The following is a 10,743-nucleotide window of genomic DNA, read 5'->3' on the forward strand; positions in this document are numbered from 1 at the left end:
TAATACCATTTCCCCATCTACCCCTGCTAGTGGGAAACAAAATCCCTGATTTCCACTCAATCAGAGTGAAGCAGCAGCACTAGAAACAAACAAGCTGCCAGAAAAAAAGAGTCATCCAAGAAGTCCCCCAGACAAGAAAAAGTCTGGAACTTAAGATTCTTTTTATTGCCAAGAAAACGGGACTGGAGACAATTTTGGATCTCAGCAATCTGAATCAGTCAGTAAAGTACACAAAGTGCCATATGATCATCGTTCAGTCTATTCTGTCTTTTCTGCACAAGGATGACTGGATGTGCTTGATAGATCTTAAAGATCCGTACTATCATAACAAAATGAAGAGACAATCCAGGAGATATGTTTGCTTCTGGCTGGGAGCCAGTCATTACCAATCCAGGGCTCTGCCCTTTGGCCTCACCACAGACCCCAGGGTGTTTGCCAAGAGTATGGCAGTAATGGCAGCTCACTTGAGACTGTAGGGATTCCAGGTGTTTCCATATCTAGAGGACGGACTCATAACCGCTTCGCCCAGGCATCATCTTATTCTGGCTTGAGATTACATACTCCAGTTACGCTACCATCTGGCGATTTTAATCAGTCACAACAAATCTTCTCTTGAACCAACACAGATGTTGAAATTTATCAGTGCCTTGCTCAGTACAGTCAGCCAGACAGCCTCTCTCCCTCTGTCAAGAGTTTAGACTATTCAGTTCCAGGTCAGAAAGATCATTCAAAGTTCTTCTATTTCAACTCAGCTGATCCTTCAAGCTTTGGGATCCAGGCCAGCAGCAATCATCCTGGTACTGTTGACAAGGTAACATATGAGAATTCTTCAGTGGACATTGGCAACTCAGTTACACTGGATACACTCCAGTCAAGTACAAGAAGGTTGTTCACTTTGTTCTTCCCCAAACCAGGGCCGTAGTGACCACACACACCTTCCAGACTGGGGGGGGGGGGCACTTCTTGGCAAAGACAGTCCAAGGCACATGGTTCCTTGAAGAGAACAACACACCTGTCAATGTCCTGGAAATGAGAGCTGTCATCCTAGCATTACAGGCCTTCCAAGACACTTTCCTCACCAGGACTATTGTGATCCAGATGGACAATATGTCATTGGTTTGGTACATCAATGAACAAGAGGGAACCAGTTCTTACTCCTTGTGTAGAGAAGCTATATGACAGTGTGGCAATGGGCAGTGTCATCTAATTGATTTCTGAAAGCAACACACATTCTGGGGAAATCCATCATGATTGCAGACAAGTTAAGCAGGTCCTTTTAGTGCCTCATGATTGGTCTCTCAATATGAAGGTTGCAGAAAGGATTTTCTGTTGATAGGGACAGCCGTGCTGCAATCTGTTTGCATCTCCACTCAACAGCAAATGCAGCAGGTTCTTTGCCCTAACCCTCTTCCTGGGGGAGTCACCAAGTGATGCTCTACTTCATGATTGGTCCTCCGGTCTCCTTTACACCCATCCCCATTAGCTTTAATCCCATCAGTTCTTCAGAAAGTATCTTAATTAAAGAGCACAGTTATCCTCATTCCTCCTTACTGGCCTCATCATATTTGGTGTTCCTTCCTTTGGCCTCATCTACTTCATCTTCCATGGATTCTAGATACAACTCCAAACCTACTGTCTCACCTGACAAACATGACTCATCTGGACATTCCAGGGCTAAAATTTCCCACATGTTTTTTCCACCATTGACTGTTAGACAGCCCAAGGTCTCCTCCCCATTCCGTTACATTTTCTTATCATATCAAGCTTCCACTAGGAAACTTTACAGAAGTAAATGAAAAATATTTGCCATTTGAGTACAGCAGAAGGATATAGATTCCTTTTCAGACTGGTTACTAAAGTTCTTGAATTTTTAGCTACAGTTTTCAAATTGTAGCTCTTCTACTGTAAAAGTGCAACTAGCTGCCATTTCCAGTTTTCATATAGGAGTAAATAACTTATCTTTAGCATCCTCCAAACTTTGTAAAGCCTTTCTAAGGGGAACTGTTCTAATTAGACCACCATTAAAAGATCCCACTCCTCCTTGTGATATGAACATTGTTTTACAAACTTTAATACAGTCCCCATTTGAAACATCAGCTAAGTGTGAACTAAAATTCTTGACCTGGAAAACTGTCTTTTTAGTGGCCATTACTTCAGCTAGAAGATTATCAGAATTACAAGCCCCGTCATCCAAACCTCCTCATTTGATTTTTCATAAGGATAGAGTATCCTTATGGAACAATCCTTCTTTTCTTCCTAAAGTGGTGTCAGAATCCAGTATTAATCAGGTTATCAGCATTCTAGTCTTGTATCCAAATTTCTCAAGTAAGGGAGAGTGTATGTTACACCTGTTGGACGTTCACAGACTATTGCTGTTTTATCTACATAAAACCAACATTTTGAGGAAATCAGAACAATTATCTGCCTCTTTTTCGGAATCAAAATTAGGCAAACCAGTTTCTAAAGTGGCTGTAGCTAAATGGTTAACTGATTGTTTTACCTTTGTTTATGAAAAGTTGGGCTTGTCTTTACCAAAACCACATTCTGCCAGGACTGTGGCAGCTTCCTCAGCATTTTTAACCAGATCTTTTTTGGATGATATTTGTGCAGCTGCAAATTGGGCTAATCCCCATATCATTACAAATTGGATCTGGTCTCTAGGGGAAGAGCAGTCTTTGGTTCAGCAGTGCTCAGGAACATCTTTCCTTTGAGTCCTCCCAGGATTTAGGCAGCTGGGGACTCTGTCCCAACAGTGGAGGAATGAATGAAAATGAAAATGACAGCAACAGATTAAAAACATTATGTACTCACCACAACGTTCATTCTTCCTCAACTTCCCTCCATCCAACCCCCTCCTCGTTTGACTTTTGGAAGGATCAAAAGATGCTGGAGGAAGTACTGTTCCTTTGTTTGAGTTCCAGATTCTGTTGGTTTATCATTTCTTAATGCTTATAGGTTTAAAGGGCAGCAAACAAGATCTGACGTATGTTAGGTCACGTGGGCATTATGGGTAAGGGAAAAGCAGAATGAGTTTCAGTCTTCCTCAAGTTGGAGGAATTGGCTGAGTCAGATTTCAGGGTTGGATCCAAACCCAACAGTTGAAGAAGAATGAAAACGGACAACATAGATGGAATGTTATGCTAAGTACATAACTTTTTTATTGTTTATTTTCTTTCACCGATAAAATAATATTCTATTGATATATATATATGTGTGTAGTTAAACCATATCACTGGATTGCCAAATCTGAAATGCCAGCTATTATAAAATGTAATATATCAGAGAATTGTTATATTTATTCTATAATGAAGCAACACAGATTTGGGGTAATGCTTATTACCTTGGGAAGAATATGAAACATCCATATGATATCATTAGTATATATCTTGTAGTGCTCCAACGAGTATAGATTAGAGATCTATGAATACAATAACACAACCCCTCACAGCAAGCTTCTACATTCATCATTCATCTACAAACCACAGTCCAAAAATTATCTGGATGACAAAAGAGGCCCCAAAATAAACATTAGAAATATCTGCTTGCCAAATCCCTTAATTCCTCTTTTTTTCAGATACTGCTCCAACAACCCCAAAACAAAGACATCACAGCACTCCTTTCCATCTTGTCAATTACTGAGGAACATATTTCACCATCAGCACAGAAACACATACGATTATAGCTCGGAGCAGCATGAGTCAAACTTTGCCCTTCATTTTTAAACAAATGAGAAGGTTTCCCATAATTTAGCTTTCAGAGATAGCAAATCCAACCCATAACATATTCCAATATTGGCTTATTAAGTGTGGTATATCAAACCCATTTATGAAGAAATGTGACTGCCACAAAGAGCACATAATTATCTGCCTTTACTATATTTTAACCTTATGGCAGGATCAAGTTGTTTCATGTATGTTGGAAGCTGCTTCACTATTAATTAGTGGACCAAATTCTATCTGTGAACAAGAAAATATTCAATTTGTTTGTATTAATGTGTAATTTCTCACTTTTAGATGTCAGGGACCAGTTATTAAATGTTGCTTCACCATAAACAGTGCATTAAATGATACTTAACCAGATATAAAAATAATGTGATATCTATAGTATATTATAAACATCTAAATACCTCTCTTCGGTTTTAGACTTCTGTAACATTTGTAATCAGCATAATCACCCCAGCACTATACCTGTTTGTATTTCAGGCCAAAACTGAACAAAACATAAATCAGGAACAGTTCCAAACAACATGCAGATGCCAGCCAGAGTACATTGTGAAATCTGTATTTAAGGAAAAGCACACACATCAATAAATATCAAAACAAGCCCTTTTAAAGCAAGTGAATAGTAACATAGTAACACAAACCATCAGAGGACCACAGCAGATGTAATGGTGCAATGATGGACAACCTGCTAAACTGGTACACTCAAAGGTATGAAGTACACAAACTTGTGTGTGATGCTATGGCATTTACCCTGCTCACACCAGAATTACAAATACATAACAGCAGCTGTTGTGGGAAAAGCCTGTGACTGGACTACAGAAGGACAAAGAGACACACATAAAGGGAAGGGGAACCACTGGCCAGACAAATAGAGAATGTGCACACCAGAACCTGCACTGTATGGACTCAGTAAATGTCACCTGCAAATACACAACACACACCCACGTAAGTGGAGGTCCGCAACAAAACGAAAACCAAAAGAAAGGACACCTCAGAGGCAAAGACACATGAGAACTCCACAAACCTACACACCACAGACCATGCATAGTCCACACACCAGGGTCTTGCAAACACTAAGGCTTTACCATACACCCAATATATTACTCATAGAAGACTCCACTGTACACACAGATGTGCCTTTCACCAGGCAGGATAAGGAGAAAGTCACAGTTATATTTTTGTCAGGTGCCATAATCTGCCGTATCACACATGCACTCAAGTCATCCCACAACAGGTACAGGTATCATTCCGGCCTGGTCCATGGCAATGTGAATGATGTCAGATGTACCTCCCTGGACTATAGGAAGACAGGCATGATTCAGCTTGCTGAATATGTGTCCCATTCAGATATGTTCCTAGCCTTAAGCAGCATTCTGCTGTCACCCAGAGTGATGGCTCAATACAAACAGAAAAAGATTGTCAGTAACACTTGGCTCACTTACTGGTGTCATCCCAGGGGGATCCACTCTCTGGCAGCCTGGGAACATATGATTGACAGGCTCCGCTGCTTTGCTAGAGATGGCCTGCATCTGTCTCACTTGGCCATCAGACCTCTGGCAAAGGCCCTTGCCTCCCCCATAGTGCCTTTGTAGGGAAAGGAATGGGGTCCATACTACGAACATAAAGCACTCAACAAAACACAAATTAAAGGCTATGCTGGTAAATGCTAGGAGTCTAAACAGGTAAATGCACTCATTGCAAGCAGTCGTAAGCCTGGAAGATGGTGACATTTGTGCACCAACAGAAATTTGGCCCACAGCCGCGGAGAGAAACCCATCCATACCTGATCACAGATCCTATCACACAGCCAGACACCAAAATGTGGACAGCAAAGCTAAAGGAGGTAGAGTAGAAATATATATTAGATGCACACCTCCAGGCTGGTCAAACAGTCTGACACACATGAGACACTCCAAGTGCAGTCAACTGTTGACAAAACACCTATGCAAATTATGTGAATCTACAGGCCAACATATCTGACTCAGGACACCCACCCCACATATCTGGCCCTCTACAAATCTATCAAGATTCCACCCATTACCCTGTTCCTGGCTGACTTATATTAGCCAACCACTGATTAGAAATCCAACCATGCAAGAACAGAAATGCACAGAGATTCCCCCATCTTAGCAATGCTACATCCTTAGGACAGCCACTTGATACCCCCACAAGATGTGATACCTATGTCGGACTTGGCAGTAACCAACATGATCATCCAATGCAGCACCCCTACAGTATCGTCCTCCCTGGCAAGATCAGACAGAAAAGCAGTCACGTGTCATATCACCTTCTCTCCTGACCCCCCTGTAGCCATGGTAAAAGGAAAATGTCCCACAAGCTGATCACAACCACCAGATGGATGGTACAAAGAGCTGAACAGCCCCCTACCCCACTAGATGAATAGGCACCAACTTCCAAATGTACACAAAACATCTATGCCAGCATATATCAAGAGATGCATGGAATCAGGAATACCTGAAAGGACAACATCACCATCTGCAAGGGAGAATAAACCTGTCTGCAAACATCTGCAATAAAGGAACTATATAATAAAAGGATAATATTGCTGTCCAGGACCGAGAAGGAGCAGGTGCACAATTGGAAATAATCACCCCTTAGCCTGAACAAACAAATAAATGCACCAGTGAAATCCACTAAAGGCAGCGCCAAGTCCAGATTGCCCACATCTAAGAGAGACAATCCTAAGGCCTTCCTCACATATGTCTGCATTCCCAAAGGAAGCTCCCAGATCTGTGCAGAACTGATGGTGAAGGACACCACATACACAAATGCTGTAGATATAGCCAATCCACTGGCTGACAGATTCAGTGTAAATGTCTCCCCTCAGCCCCCCCAACATGAAAGCAGGACATCCCCAGTACCTGAACACCCAACCCTTATCACTAGGGAACACAGCATCACTGCCCTCTCAAAGTCAAGAAGACAGCCTCCATGGGACCTGAATACATCCCAAGCTGCAACCTACATGCACCCAGGCTTGAACTGGCAGCATCATTATGCACCCTATACACCAAAAGCCTGAGTACTGTCTTTGTCACAGCCAAGTGGCAGACAGCCACTGTCATCCCTTTACACCAAGATGGAGCGTTCACCAGTCCAGGAAATGAAAGACCCATCAGCCTAACTAGCCTGATCTGCAAGGCCATGCAATGGATTATCATGGATTTCATTAACAGGTACATTGGCAAAATCCAAATACATTACCTTACACAGTCTGCCATTCTCAGCCGAGGCATGCCAGTGAAGTCTGGATAACTTCCCTGAGGTAGCCAACAAAGGCATGGATAAGGGAGAAAGATGGTGCACTTCAGCCACCATCACCTGGCCAAAGCATTACACACTATTGCCCACTTGGCTATAGTACATGAACTCTGTCAACTAGGCAGCAATCCATATGTTACCAAATGGGTAGCAAACTGGTTCATTGATAGAACCCACACAATCATAATAGGGATAGCCAACTCAAACAGTACACCCATAATGAGTGGCATACCCCAGGGATTGGTCTGGGGGCCTCTGGTATACGGGATATACTTCCATGAGGTGCAGGCCAAAAACACTGGCATATGGCTGACCAGGTTGGCAGATTACTGCAAGCTGGGAATAGTCATCAGTACCCAAAGTGATGTGGATGTCCTACAAGAGGGTCTCACCAAAGCAAATGACTGATGCCAGAAATATGGCCTCAAGCTGAATGCCTGCAGATGTATCATCATCCCTTTTGGGGAGACTGACGTCCTCACATAGTATTAAATTAACAACAATGTCCTGCATACACAATTAGTAGTGAGGCATTTGGCCACCCAGGTTGATAGCAACCTGAAGTCTGAGCACCTTAGTGCTCCCATTGTACAGAAAGCTTCATAGATGGGACAACTTGAACATAAGGGTATCCCATCCAGGGACAAAGAGGTCATAGGATCAATGTATGCTAACCTTATGAGGCTATTTATTTTGTTCAACACCCCCTTTGGCATGTACCTCTCAAAGCACATGCAGCAGCTGGAGAGACCACAGAGATTCCTCACTGGGAGAATGCAGGACCGCAATCACCTGCCCTACACAGATAGGCTAATGGCACTGTTCCTCTACTCAGTTCCATACAGACTCCACAGAAGTGACCCCTGTCTGGCATACAAAGCAATCCAGACCCTGCCTTGATGGGACTGTTGCACATCTGGAAGTCAAGTCCCACTCGATCAAACTGTAGGTGTAGCATCAACCTGGTCTGTGATATCAGTAAGACTTCTTGGTGTGACAGATACGTGTCCCACACACTCCCACATCTGTGTAATACACTCCCTGTCCACATCAAGCCAAGTGCCTGAATAACCCTAGTGAAGTGCTCCCTGTATAAGTGCATAGGAAACAGAAAATACAGTCCTTTGATTCCACCTGTGTCCTAGTGGACAGGGGCTCTGGATGCTGACATGTCTTAACATGGGCTACACTCTCATCTGCGAGGGTTATAAGGGCTTCAGGGCCAATAGCCTACTAACCTCATATCAACCTATAAACAACTGTCTGTCAGTGGTTCACCACATTACTGTGTACTGCTCTGTCACTGACATACCTGGAAATCACACAGTGCTATGTGGAATTTACTACACATATAATGGAGATTTCTGCACAGTACAATGCACTTTGTACCCATACCCATACCTCTCAACCTCTGAAAGCAAGACATCTGGACAAGGTCATAAATAAAAGTGGGACAAAGGCCCAATGATAGACATGTGTTTTAAATATTGGTCTTACAAACTTAAAAAGTTGGTAGAATAACAGGTTTTGCATTAGCATGAATTGTCTGAAGGTTATAAAGTCTGAAACACAAATGTCTGTCATTATTTTCTAACAGCAGTCTTTAATTATTTGCAACTAACTTTCCAGAAAACCACAAATTTATAAAAATGGACAAAAAATAGACAAACATCTGGACAATCTGCAAATAACTGTACAGTTGATAGGTATGGCCACACCAGGATATGACTTTCAGGTAAGAAGAATACCATACAAGCTAGAGATCCCCAGCCAGTATATCACCAAGGTGCTGGACTGTTTACACAGCTTCATTGGTAAATCAGCTGTAGCCACACCTCTCAGCTGGCTGGATTGGGCAATATTGTCTATAGTTTGGCTCATAATATTCGTCTGTGCATCATACATCTTGTAGTTCTCTGGTTAATTATTGTGATGATCTGAGGATTTCTGTCAGTAGCTAATGACACAATAACTGTCAGTGTCAGATGTCATATATGTCAGAAAATATCTGCTAAAACAAACCCTGTACCTCTAGCAACTTCCTACATAATAAGAGCAATAATTATAGTATTCCCCTATGTTTGGGCCATTCTCCCCCCATTTTGGCAGGCTATCTCTAGATATCTTGCACTAACAGGTTGAGAGGTATGGCTGTAGAGCACAAAACCCTAGACCGGAGTACAACTATCTCTGGAATTGAGTCCCACTCTTACTATAGAAGGTCATACTGGGCATGCTCCTACACGTAAGGAATTACAGCCCATGTCGGGACTCACATCGGACTATATAACTGTATTGTGCATATATGTCTTTGCATAAAGACAGCTGTGTACACCATAACTGTCTCTACACACACCCATCAGACAGGATTACCCTCAGCTAGCTATAGGTGGCCCATATGTGATATATCCGCATCTATTGCATGTGATACACAGACACATATATGGGCAATATATAACAATATGTCAAGCATACACACACACACACAAACATGGGGAAGAGAGAGACAGACAGTGATAGAGAGAGAGAGAGAGAGACACTGGGAGACACACACAGAGAGTGAGTCATACTAAGGGATACCCTGAATGGCATAGAGTGATATCCTGCTTCAAACAGTTGCATACCGGTTGTAACCAGTCACATGTGCCAGGATGAAGGTGAGCTCCATTGTGTATGTGCGTGTGTGTGTGAGTGTACGTGTGTGTGTGTGTGTGTGTGTGTGTGTGTGTGTGTGTGTGTGTGTGTCTGTAGGTTTAAGTATTAAGAGGCCTTTCCCACTCAGTGCACCTCCCATTACCCTACTTTACAAGATCTGCTGATGTCATTCACCTTAGAAGTACCTTTGGACACTTGTCAGCACTCTAAACTCTGTGTCACATGCGATAACTGCACAACACTATAGTACAGATAACTATATAGACGGGGGTTCTAATCTCAGTCCTGGCAAGTCTGTGTGTTTATTTTTAGGTGAAAGAGTTTTAGGCCATTCCCACCCAGTACACTTCCTAGTGCCCTACTTTAGCAGTCCTGCTGATGTCATTCACCTTAGAAGTAGCTTTGGACAGCCCTAAGCCCTATACGCTCTGTGGCACATGCAATAACTATGTAATAGTATGATACAAATAAGTAGATAAGTAGGGGTTCTACTCTCAGTTGTAGCAAATGTGTGTATATATGTGTATGTAAAAGTGTTTGTAAGTGTGTATGTTTGTGGGATAAAGTATTTTGAGGACTTTCCCACTGCTCTACTTTACAAGGGCTGTTAATGTCAGTCACCTTACCAACCATTACCCCTGTAAGCTCTGTGGCGTATGCAATAACTATGTAACAGTATAGTACAAATGACTAGATAGGCAGGGGTTCTTCTGTCAGTTCTGGTAGATGTGTGTGTGTGTGTGTGTGTGTGTGTGTGTGTGTGTGTGTGTGTGTGTGTGTGTGTGTGTGTGTGTGTGTGTGTGTGTGTGTGTGTGTGTGTGTGTGTGTGTGTGTGTGTTTGTGTGCATGCAAAGGTGCTTTTGCGTATGTATGCTTGTAGGGTAATGTGTTTTGATGACCTTCCCACCCAGTACATTTCCCATTGCAATACTTTATAAGGGCTGTTGATGTAATTCACCTTAGAAGCACCTTGGGGGACAATGTGAAATTGTATCATGTGTGATAACTGTAGAACACTTAACTAGATAGTTAGGGGTTCTAAACTCAGTACTGGCAGCTGTGAATGTGTGTTTGGGTGAGAATC

Source organism: Protopterus annectens, chromosome 10.part0, assembly GCF_019279795.1.
Source record: "Protopterus annectens isolate FY-2018-M chromosome 10.part0, PAN1.0, whole genome shotgun sequence".
Lineage (NCBI taxonomy): Eukaryota > Metazoa > Chordata > Ceratodontiformes > Protopteridae > Protopterus > Protopterus annectens.